The 7,826-nt window shown below is 38.7% G+C and overlaps 1 pseudogene; it reads left to right on the top strand.

Annotated features, from left to right (window-relative positions):
- Window positions 1-3,276: 3,276 nt before the first annotated feature.
- On the top strand, window positions 3,277-6,966 carry LOC131780857 (uncharacterized; annotated as a pseudogene).
- Window positions 6,967-7,826: the final 860 nt, after the last annotated feature.

The following is a 7,826-nucleotide window of genomic DNA, read 5'->3' as shown; positions in this document are numbered from 1 at the left end:
AGGGAGATGTCTTGGGGATTTAAATGGGAGCGGGGCAAGGTGGGGCTGGGGGGGATACGCTCCTTTACTTCTGGGATTTAACATAGGGTCTTTCAAGAAAGATATAATCCCTGCGTTTACTTTTAGCACCTTTTGTAGGCTCAGTCTTAACATGTGGCTGCATACCTTGGTAATGATAAGAGGGCTAATGGGAGGAACGCATGATAAAGTTGAAGGGCATGTTAAAATTCAAATGGAAGAATGAGGGAAATATAGTTAGTGAGGGATATTGGGATAACGTAAACTCTAAGTATATTTGAAAAACCGAAACTTTTTTAGAGAATTGCGAGGTGTCTCTTTCTGCTCTCAAACTTGTTAAAAACAGGATAATCAATTCAATCAAGAGAATTATAAGCAGTCTGAATGTAAATAACTTGCTTTTAAAGCTAACATTTAGCTATTTTCATAACTTATTGAAACCAAAACTTAATCATGTGATTAAATGATCCATGTAATAACTTAGCTAGCATTATAACCAGCTGGAATTTGTAAACGAAGTATACTGTATTTGCATTCTTATATCAAGGAATGATTTTAATGCAAAGCTGTAATGGCCATTTGTAATTGTCATGATTTTTTCCTGGAACGTTAGTGAAGGTATTTGTATACTTTTTAGATTTTTATCTTAAAATTTTTAGAATTAGAGGCAATCTTTCACAGGCAAGAATTTGCCATTTCCGTATGTACTTTAGATCAACCAAGTCAATTTATTTCAAGCGACATCTTTGATCAAGACAACGAAAAGGGCCATTTAAGAAACGAAAAAAAAAAACGCAATCAAGAAGTGTCGTAGTCTTTTTTAAAGAAGACCTTTCCTAAAATATTGGCCACCAACAGAAAGTGGAACACAACCTTCCTAGAAGTTCTCATCTTGGGTATACATGTAATACTAGGATACAAGGTTATTGTAATATTATCTTAGTTTAATGTAGTATTATGTCAGTTTAACGATACTTTCGCTTTAAGTAAAGTTTAGAAGAAGTAAAATAAAAGATTCTGGAATGAGCTGTGCGTGGGATTGGTTATTCGTGGAGAAGGGAACAGAGAGTGATACTGGTACTTGATTGGTAGAATTATTTCCACCTGAGTGTCGAAAGTACTCTGAGATCTTGCCATAGCTCTGTTTTTTATTCGCTCTATGATTGGCTCAGAAAAACTACTACTTTCGCGTTCCTTTTCATTTGGTGGCTTTTGATGGTTTATTGGGCTTTTTATAAGTTAAATAAAAATTATCCCCGAAGGAGTATGCCGAAATGCATGTACTGTGTTTTTATTCATTTTGGGTGGCCTGGTAGTACCCTTGGGGATCTTTTTGTGTTTTTTGTTCACCGATCTGCCACAGGTGTTTCTGTATACCTGCATCATTGTTGTCCTCGCTAAACTTAGGCCCTGGAGAAAGCTGTGCTGTTGCTGTGAATGCAGGCGCAAGTTCCCAACGGCCACGGACATTTATCAAAGACTTTTCATCTCCTTCAATTTCATCGTTTTGGTAGAAGCTTTTGGCGTTTTCATATCGCTGCCCACCACAAACAAATCTTTGATGCCAGAAAACTCCCGTGACCAAAACGAAGAATGTGCTTTTCTGGGATTTTTCGATTGGTACGATCTTTGTTAATTTTTTGCATAAGCATAATAATCAAGAGAGAGATTATGACCAGACGTGGGTTAAATGTACATTGTAAATAACTTGCTTTTCAAACTAGCATCTGGGTGTTCTTAAAACCTACTGAGCCAAGTTCTATTAATCACCTACTTAATTGGTAATAACTTCAGCCAGAAGTATAACCAGCTTGCATTTGCAACCTAAGTAATCTTTATCGGCATTATTATATTGACCAATATTGGCCACCAATAGAAAGTAAGGGATAATCGTCCTAGAAGTTATAGCCTCTGTTACAATACAAGGATACAAGTTAATTAGAGTATTATGTCAGTTAATCGGTACTTTCGCATTTACTGAATTTACGAAGAAGTATAATAATAAACAGTGCGTTGGATTGTATGCTCATGCAGAAGTAAGTTGAGGGTGAGTGATAAATAACACATCTGCTAAATGATTGGTAGCCGAGAACTATTTGTACCCGAGTGTCGAATTGATCCGAGATGGTCGCTTTATGACTGGCTCAGAAAACGTCCGCCACCTCATCAACATCCAATCAGATGCAAAACTAAAACCCAATCGAGACTTGGTCGCCTGCGTTTTCCCGCGCTTGAAACTGTTTGCTTGTTATTCCTCCAGGCACTTATTGACTCAGGTAATAGTTTGCTATGTTTTCGTTGGCTGTTGAGATTGCAAATCGTTTTGGTTTAAATGCGCTCAATGATGAGCCTCTACGCCAGAAATAAAGATGTATTCGCGCTATTTACTGGTCTTTCAGAGAAATTCAGAATTGTGCAATTGCCAGGAGAGCACTCTTCATTGACAGTCAGTTTTCATATCAAAGCCCTGCAAATAAAAATTTCACATTATCAGCCACCTAAAGTGTCTAAAGTCGGACACAAACCTTCAGATGGGAGACTGGTGTCTAGAATCGGACTCTAGTGCCTTAAATCAGACTCTGGTGTCGGACTCTAATGTTTAAAATCGGACACTAGTGTCTAAAATTGGTCAGTAGTGTCTAAATTCGGACACTAGTGTCCAAAATCGGATACCACTGTTTAAAATCAGACACTAATGTCAAAAATTGGACAACAGTGTCCCAAATTGTCCATATGTTTTGTACGGAGGTGCATGCTTAAGATTAGGTTATGGTTAAAATGCAGCGCAAAATTTTTTCCAAGTCATTGTATTTTTCAATTGTTTTCTGATTATCGTAAAATGTGTTTATTTGAGTTAAGAATGTCTCTTTGAGTGGCCTTGAATTGTCCAAAAGGACCGCCTATAGAAGAAAGAAGTCGAGACTGATCAGTCACAGTTGGGTTACTCTTTAGAAACTCGAAATGCGGCAGGGTAAATAAGTTCATATGCTCTTGTACATGGATGAATTGATAAATGGTTTCTAGAGCATACGTTTCCCTTAAGATCCCGTTGGTGTTGAATTCAAACTCTAAATATTCTTCCAAGCACGATTAATTAGAGGAAAACTCGCAGATTTGATGTCATATTACTTATAAGCTTGCGCTATTTTCTGGATCAGAGCTTGTACTTTTCTCCGAGGCCAAATAGGATTTATCTAACTTTGGATAGATTTAGCCACAAAAAAAAGCATGAGTAGCTTGACCCTGGATATTCACGCAGCACGCCCAACAAGATAGGGCGCTGTCTAAATAAAGCAACACAAGCCTTGCTTTTTAGGATGTTTTCAATCCTTTTACATTCATTCCTACTTCTACTCGCGTGGTGCCCCTCAGCATTTGGGCATCTTCAGGCAATATGTTCGTCCGGTATGAACGTTTCAAATGTCCAGACGATGGTGATAGAGATCACTGGCACACTATCCAACAACAGCTATCTGCAGCTATCTTGCGTTTTGAAGTTAGATAAACCTGGGAGCTTTTTACGCATGAAACCTAAAAGGAATGACAACGAAAAAGGTGAGGGCATAACCAGTTTGATAGAGTGGTCTTACCGACTTCTTAGAGAGCGAAGTTTTGTCGTTAATTTCTTGATTATTCTTTAGTAATCCGAAAGTGCTTTTGAAAATTCCGAAAGGGATAACTATTATCAATTCAGGACTTTGCAGCTTTTCCTGAAGCAATTCGCTGTTTGCACCGATCAGGGTTCCTTCTTTCGAGACGTACAATTAAAACTTTTACTGAATCCAGTGCCACTCATGCATTCTTCGGGTGGTCGCTTCTTACAAAGGATCTTTATTTCCGAAAATTACGGTTAAACCAGAACATTATTGTTGTGGTATTCCACCAATGAACAAAATGCCACCTTTAAACTTCTAGCAATTTCAGGATACTCTGTCCTTGTAAGAGCAAAAGTGAAACTAGCGTTCCTACAAGAAACTTGAAACACATCAGCCTAGCTCCTGCCATTCTTGTACTTAGTTTTGTTTAACTAATTCGCTTCTGACTGCGATGTTATTATTCAGATGTTATTTATTTAGCTTTATCCAGCCTGTGCACCCGTATTGCGTATTCAAATATCTTTCAGATTCCGATAGTCAGAGAGATCAGTCGCTACTTGGAAATGACGCGTGTCGCTCAATCGGTTTCAAGGTCTGATTTGATCTTGTTGAGTGATCTTAAGTATGCAGACTACTTTTTTTTTTTTTTTTTATTTCACAGCCTGCGGCGACCTACCAGCTCAATAAGGGTCAGTACTCTCCTGTCAAGTGACCTGCTCATGAGTCTGATTGTCTAAACAACTTTTTTCTTTCTATTAGTTCCTTTTATTCCTAGTCTGTGCACGTAGGATTAGTCACGGCTGGTTAAAGTAGGAAGTAGAAATGAAGTCTCCAAATCTGAACCATGTTAAAAGATACTATAAAAATTAAAGGGCATGGAGAAATAAGAATAGATTTTTGCTCTGATATGTGGAACTTGGGTGTGATTTATGAAAAGTAAAACATTTGTACTGATAATAGCGCTCAGAAGAAGAAGCCTCAGCATTTTCAGACTTCCTTTTCTACAATGATCTAAGAAGCAGTTATCCTGTGAAGATACATTCGTCGTTTGCTGGTTTGATTTTATTAGGAGAACATGGGTCTGTGACCTTCCCTAACATTCCTTACAATTTAGAGAGATTTGGAGAAATTTGTGAGCTGAATGTCTCTCTTGAATCTAAAATTAGAACACAGTGTCTGCAGCAAGAAGCCCAGCTCGATTCAGAGACCAGCAGGCAAGCGAGCTATTAGAGTGAACAGTAATCCCACATTAGTAGGCTCTTATGAGATATTATTATCATCTGTTTTGATAGTTATTGATGTATTTATGCGCTAGATTATCCCTTTTATTTTTAGGTTTCTTGCAACTTTCCCTGTACCAGCAAGGTGAGTCGTCTCTACTTGGTCATGTGGACGTTTCAGAGCAAACATCAGTTTGGAACACTTTAAGCATTTGTCCAACCGGTTTTACCAACAATCAAAACACAGGAGAGAAGTTGTTATCCGTGGTGGGAAAAGGCATTGGACTTTCTTTCACAGTGCAAATAACCGAAGGTGCATCAGAAATTGCGCTTGATAAACCACAGACAGTCAATGTCCAGGGAGATGAGGTGTGCGTGTTCCAGTTCATTCCACCTCAAGGAATCTCTGATAAACAATTGGACATCACTGCCACGTCCGAATCAAAAGTTGCTGCCTATTTAAAGGTATCGCAGAACTGTAAAGAGGTCGACGTCCAGAAAGACCTAGAGAGAATAGATTACAAGAAGGAATCTCTTCGACTTTCCTTTGCAACAAAAGGACGAATAACTTTATCCAGAGTTTCCATTCCCCCTTTAACCGATTCCGTCCCCAAATGGTTCATTGGAATTGGTCTGAAGAACCCATCAAGTGACGTCAAACTTAGTGAGTCAAAAAGTGTCAAATTAAGGCTGACAAGGTCGTTTGATTATAATTATGCCGCGCCCATTTGTGCCCTATTTTTTGTATTATTTCTGGTTGGTATATTAGTGTCTGTCATTGCGTGTTTTCTCTTCGAAGAGTCTCTCACCCAGGTAAAGCCTGGTGAAGGTGATCAGTTCAATAATAATGCTGATTTAACATGTCGTGGTTTTTTTGTTGAAATGTTAAAGGTTATCAGTTATCACTGGTTTTCCTTTGGTCCAAAGACCTTCTCCTATATCACAGGTATTGTGGGTAATGTGCTTATGGTAGGCGCTTTTCAGTTCGTGTTTGCAAACTGGGATACGATGATTCAGGAAGGGGACAGAGATAATTGTTACTACAATGACTTTTGTTATAGAGTTGCAAATCATGATATTCCATTTAACTTGATGTTAAGTAACTTGACTTACATAGTCCACAGCCTAATCTTAGTTGTGTGGGTACTGATACTGGAAACCAAGGTGAAAGTTCGTTGCCAAAGCGGTAGAGACGCCCTGGAGGCAACAGCAATAAAAAGAGGTACTGTTTTTCTATTGGGTATGCGTTTTCCTGGGGACTAGTCTTCGAGGGATTGTTTTCTACTCTTTATCACTTCTGCCCAAGCAGGTTCACATTTCAGTTCGATTCGGCCTTCATGTTTATCATTGCTGGTTTAACTGTGCTGTTGTTGTATAATGGCATTGAGTAGAATCGTTGTCCTTCTTCTGGAAATGCGAAACACCCAGTTGGCGCTTCTAACTTCTTCCTTTTTTTCGTTGTGCCTCTTTTTACTTTTAACTACTTTGGTGTGCTATTTAACTCCGATTCTGGGCTCAATAAAGTAATGCAGGGTTTTTTCTTCGCATTCCTGATCATTTGGTGGCTTTTGATGTTTTTTTGGGCTTTTCTTAAATTAGATATCCACAAAAAGATTTGTGGTGATAAATTTAATGCGGGTTTATTCCTTTTGGGTGGCTTGATAATGCCCTGGGGGATTTTTATGTAATATTTGTTTAGCGATCTGGCTCACGTGTTTCTGTTTGCTTGCATTGCTTGTAGCGTTGTCGCAATCTTAGCTAAAGCAAAGCTTTGGGAGAAGCTTTCCAAATGTAAATGCGAGTGTGTTTGCCCAGAAACATATGCCGAGGACATCCTCCAAGGGCTTTTTATCCTTTTCACCCTTATCATTTTGGTGGTAGCTTTTGCTGTTTTTCAAGGGAAACCCAACACAAACAAAACATCGTCGCCAGAAAACTCTCGTGACCAAAACGAAGAATGTCTCATTTTTGGATTTTTCGATTGGCATGACCTGTGGCATTTTTTGTCTTCCTTTGCTCTCCTTATGGGTGCATTTGTTATCATGTTTATAAGTTCTGAAGCCGAGCAAAGCCCGAAAGGGAATAATAGGTCAGGAACACAAGGGAAAAAAAAGGACGAAACTCCTGCATAAGAGGATTTTTCAATCGAGTGTCAATAGTGATCCGGGACTGCATCATCTTTTTTTTACTTCGGTCTGTGATTGCAGGACGAAAATCAATCGGGACTTGTTCGCTCCCGAACTCCTGTGCTTTTAGTATTTTACCTGTTGATTTCCTATTGGGTATTGATAATGTTGATCGTTGTTCATATTGACTGTTGTGATTACATGGTTTTTAGATTTTCGACAGCAATTGGAAAATGCTCTGAAAAACGTGAAGATGTCTTGGGGATCTAAATGGGAGCGTGGCGGGGTGGGGTGGGGGTGGGGGTGGTGGGGTATACACTCCTTTGCTTCTGGGATTGAACATCAGGTCTCTCAAGAAAAATATTATACTGCCCTGCTTTCACTTTCAGCACCTTTTGTAGGCTCAGTCTTAACATGCGGTTCCTTACCTTGATAATGATAAGAGGGCTAGTGGGAGGAACGCATGATAAAGTTAAAGGGCATTCTGAAATTGAAATGGAAGCATGGGGGAAATATAATTGCTTTTAAAGCTAACATTTAGCTATTTTCATAACTTACTGGAACCAAGACTTAATCATGTGATAAAATGATCCATGTAGTAACTTAGCTAGCATTATAACCAGCTGGAATTTGTAAACGAAGTATACTGTATTTGCATTCTTATATCAAGGAATGATTTTAATACAAAGCTGCAACGGTCATTTGTAATTGTCATAATTTTTTCCTGGAACGTCCGTGAAGGCATTTGTAAATGCATTTGTAGATTTTTTTCTTAAAATGTTTCGAATTGGAGACAATATTTCACTTGGTAGAATTTGCCATTTTCGCACGTACTTTGGATCAACCAAGTCAATTTATATAAAGAG

The sequence above is a fragment of the Pocillopora verrucosa genome, chromosome 10 (assembly GCF_036669915.1).
Source record: "Pocillopora verrucosa isolate sample1 chromosome 10, ASM3666991v2, whole genome shotgun sequence".
Lineage (NCBI taxonomy): Eukaryota > Metazoa > Cnidaria > Anthozoa > Scleractinia > Pocilloporidae > Pocillopora > Pocillopora verrucosa.
This window is presented reverse-complemented; position numbering and strand designations above follow the sequence as displayed.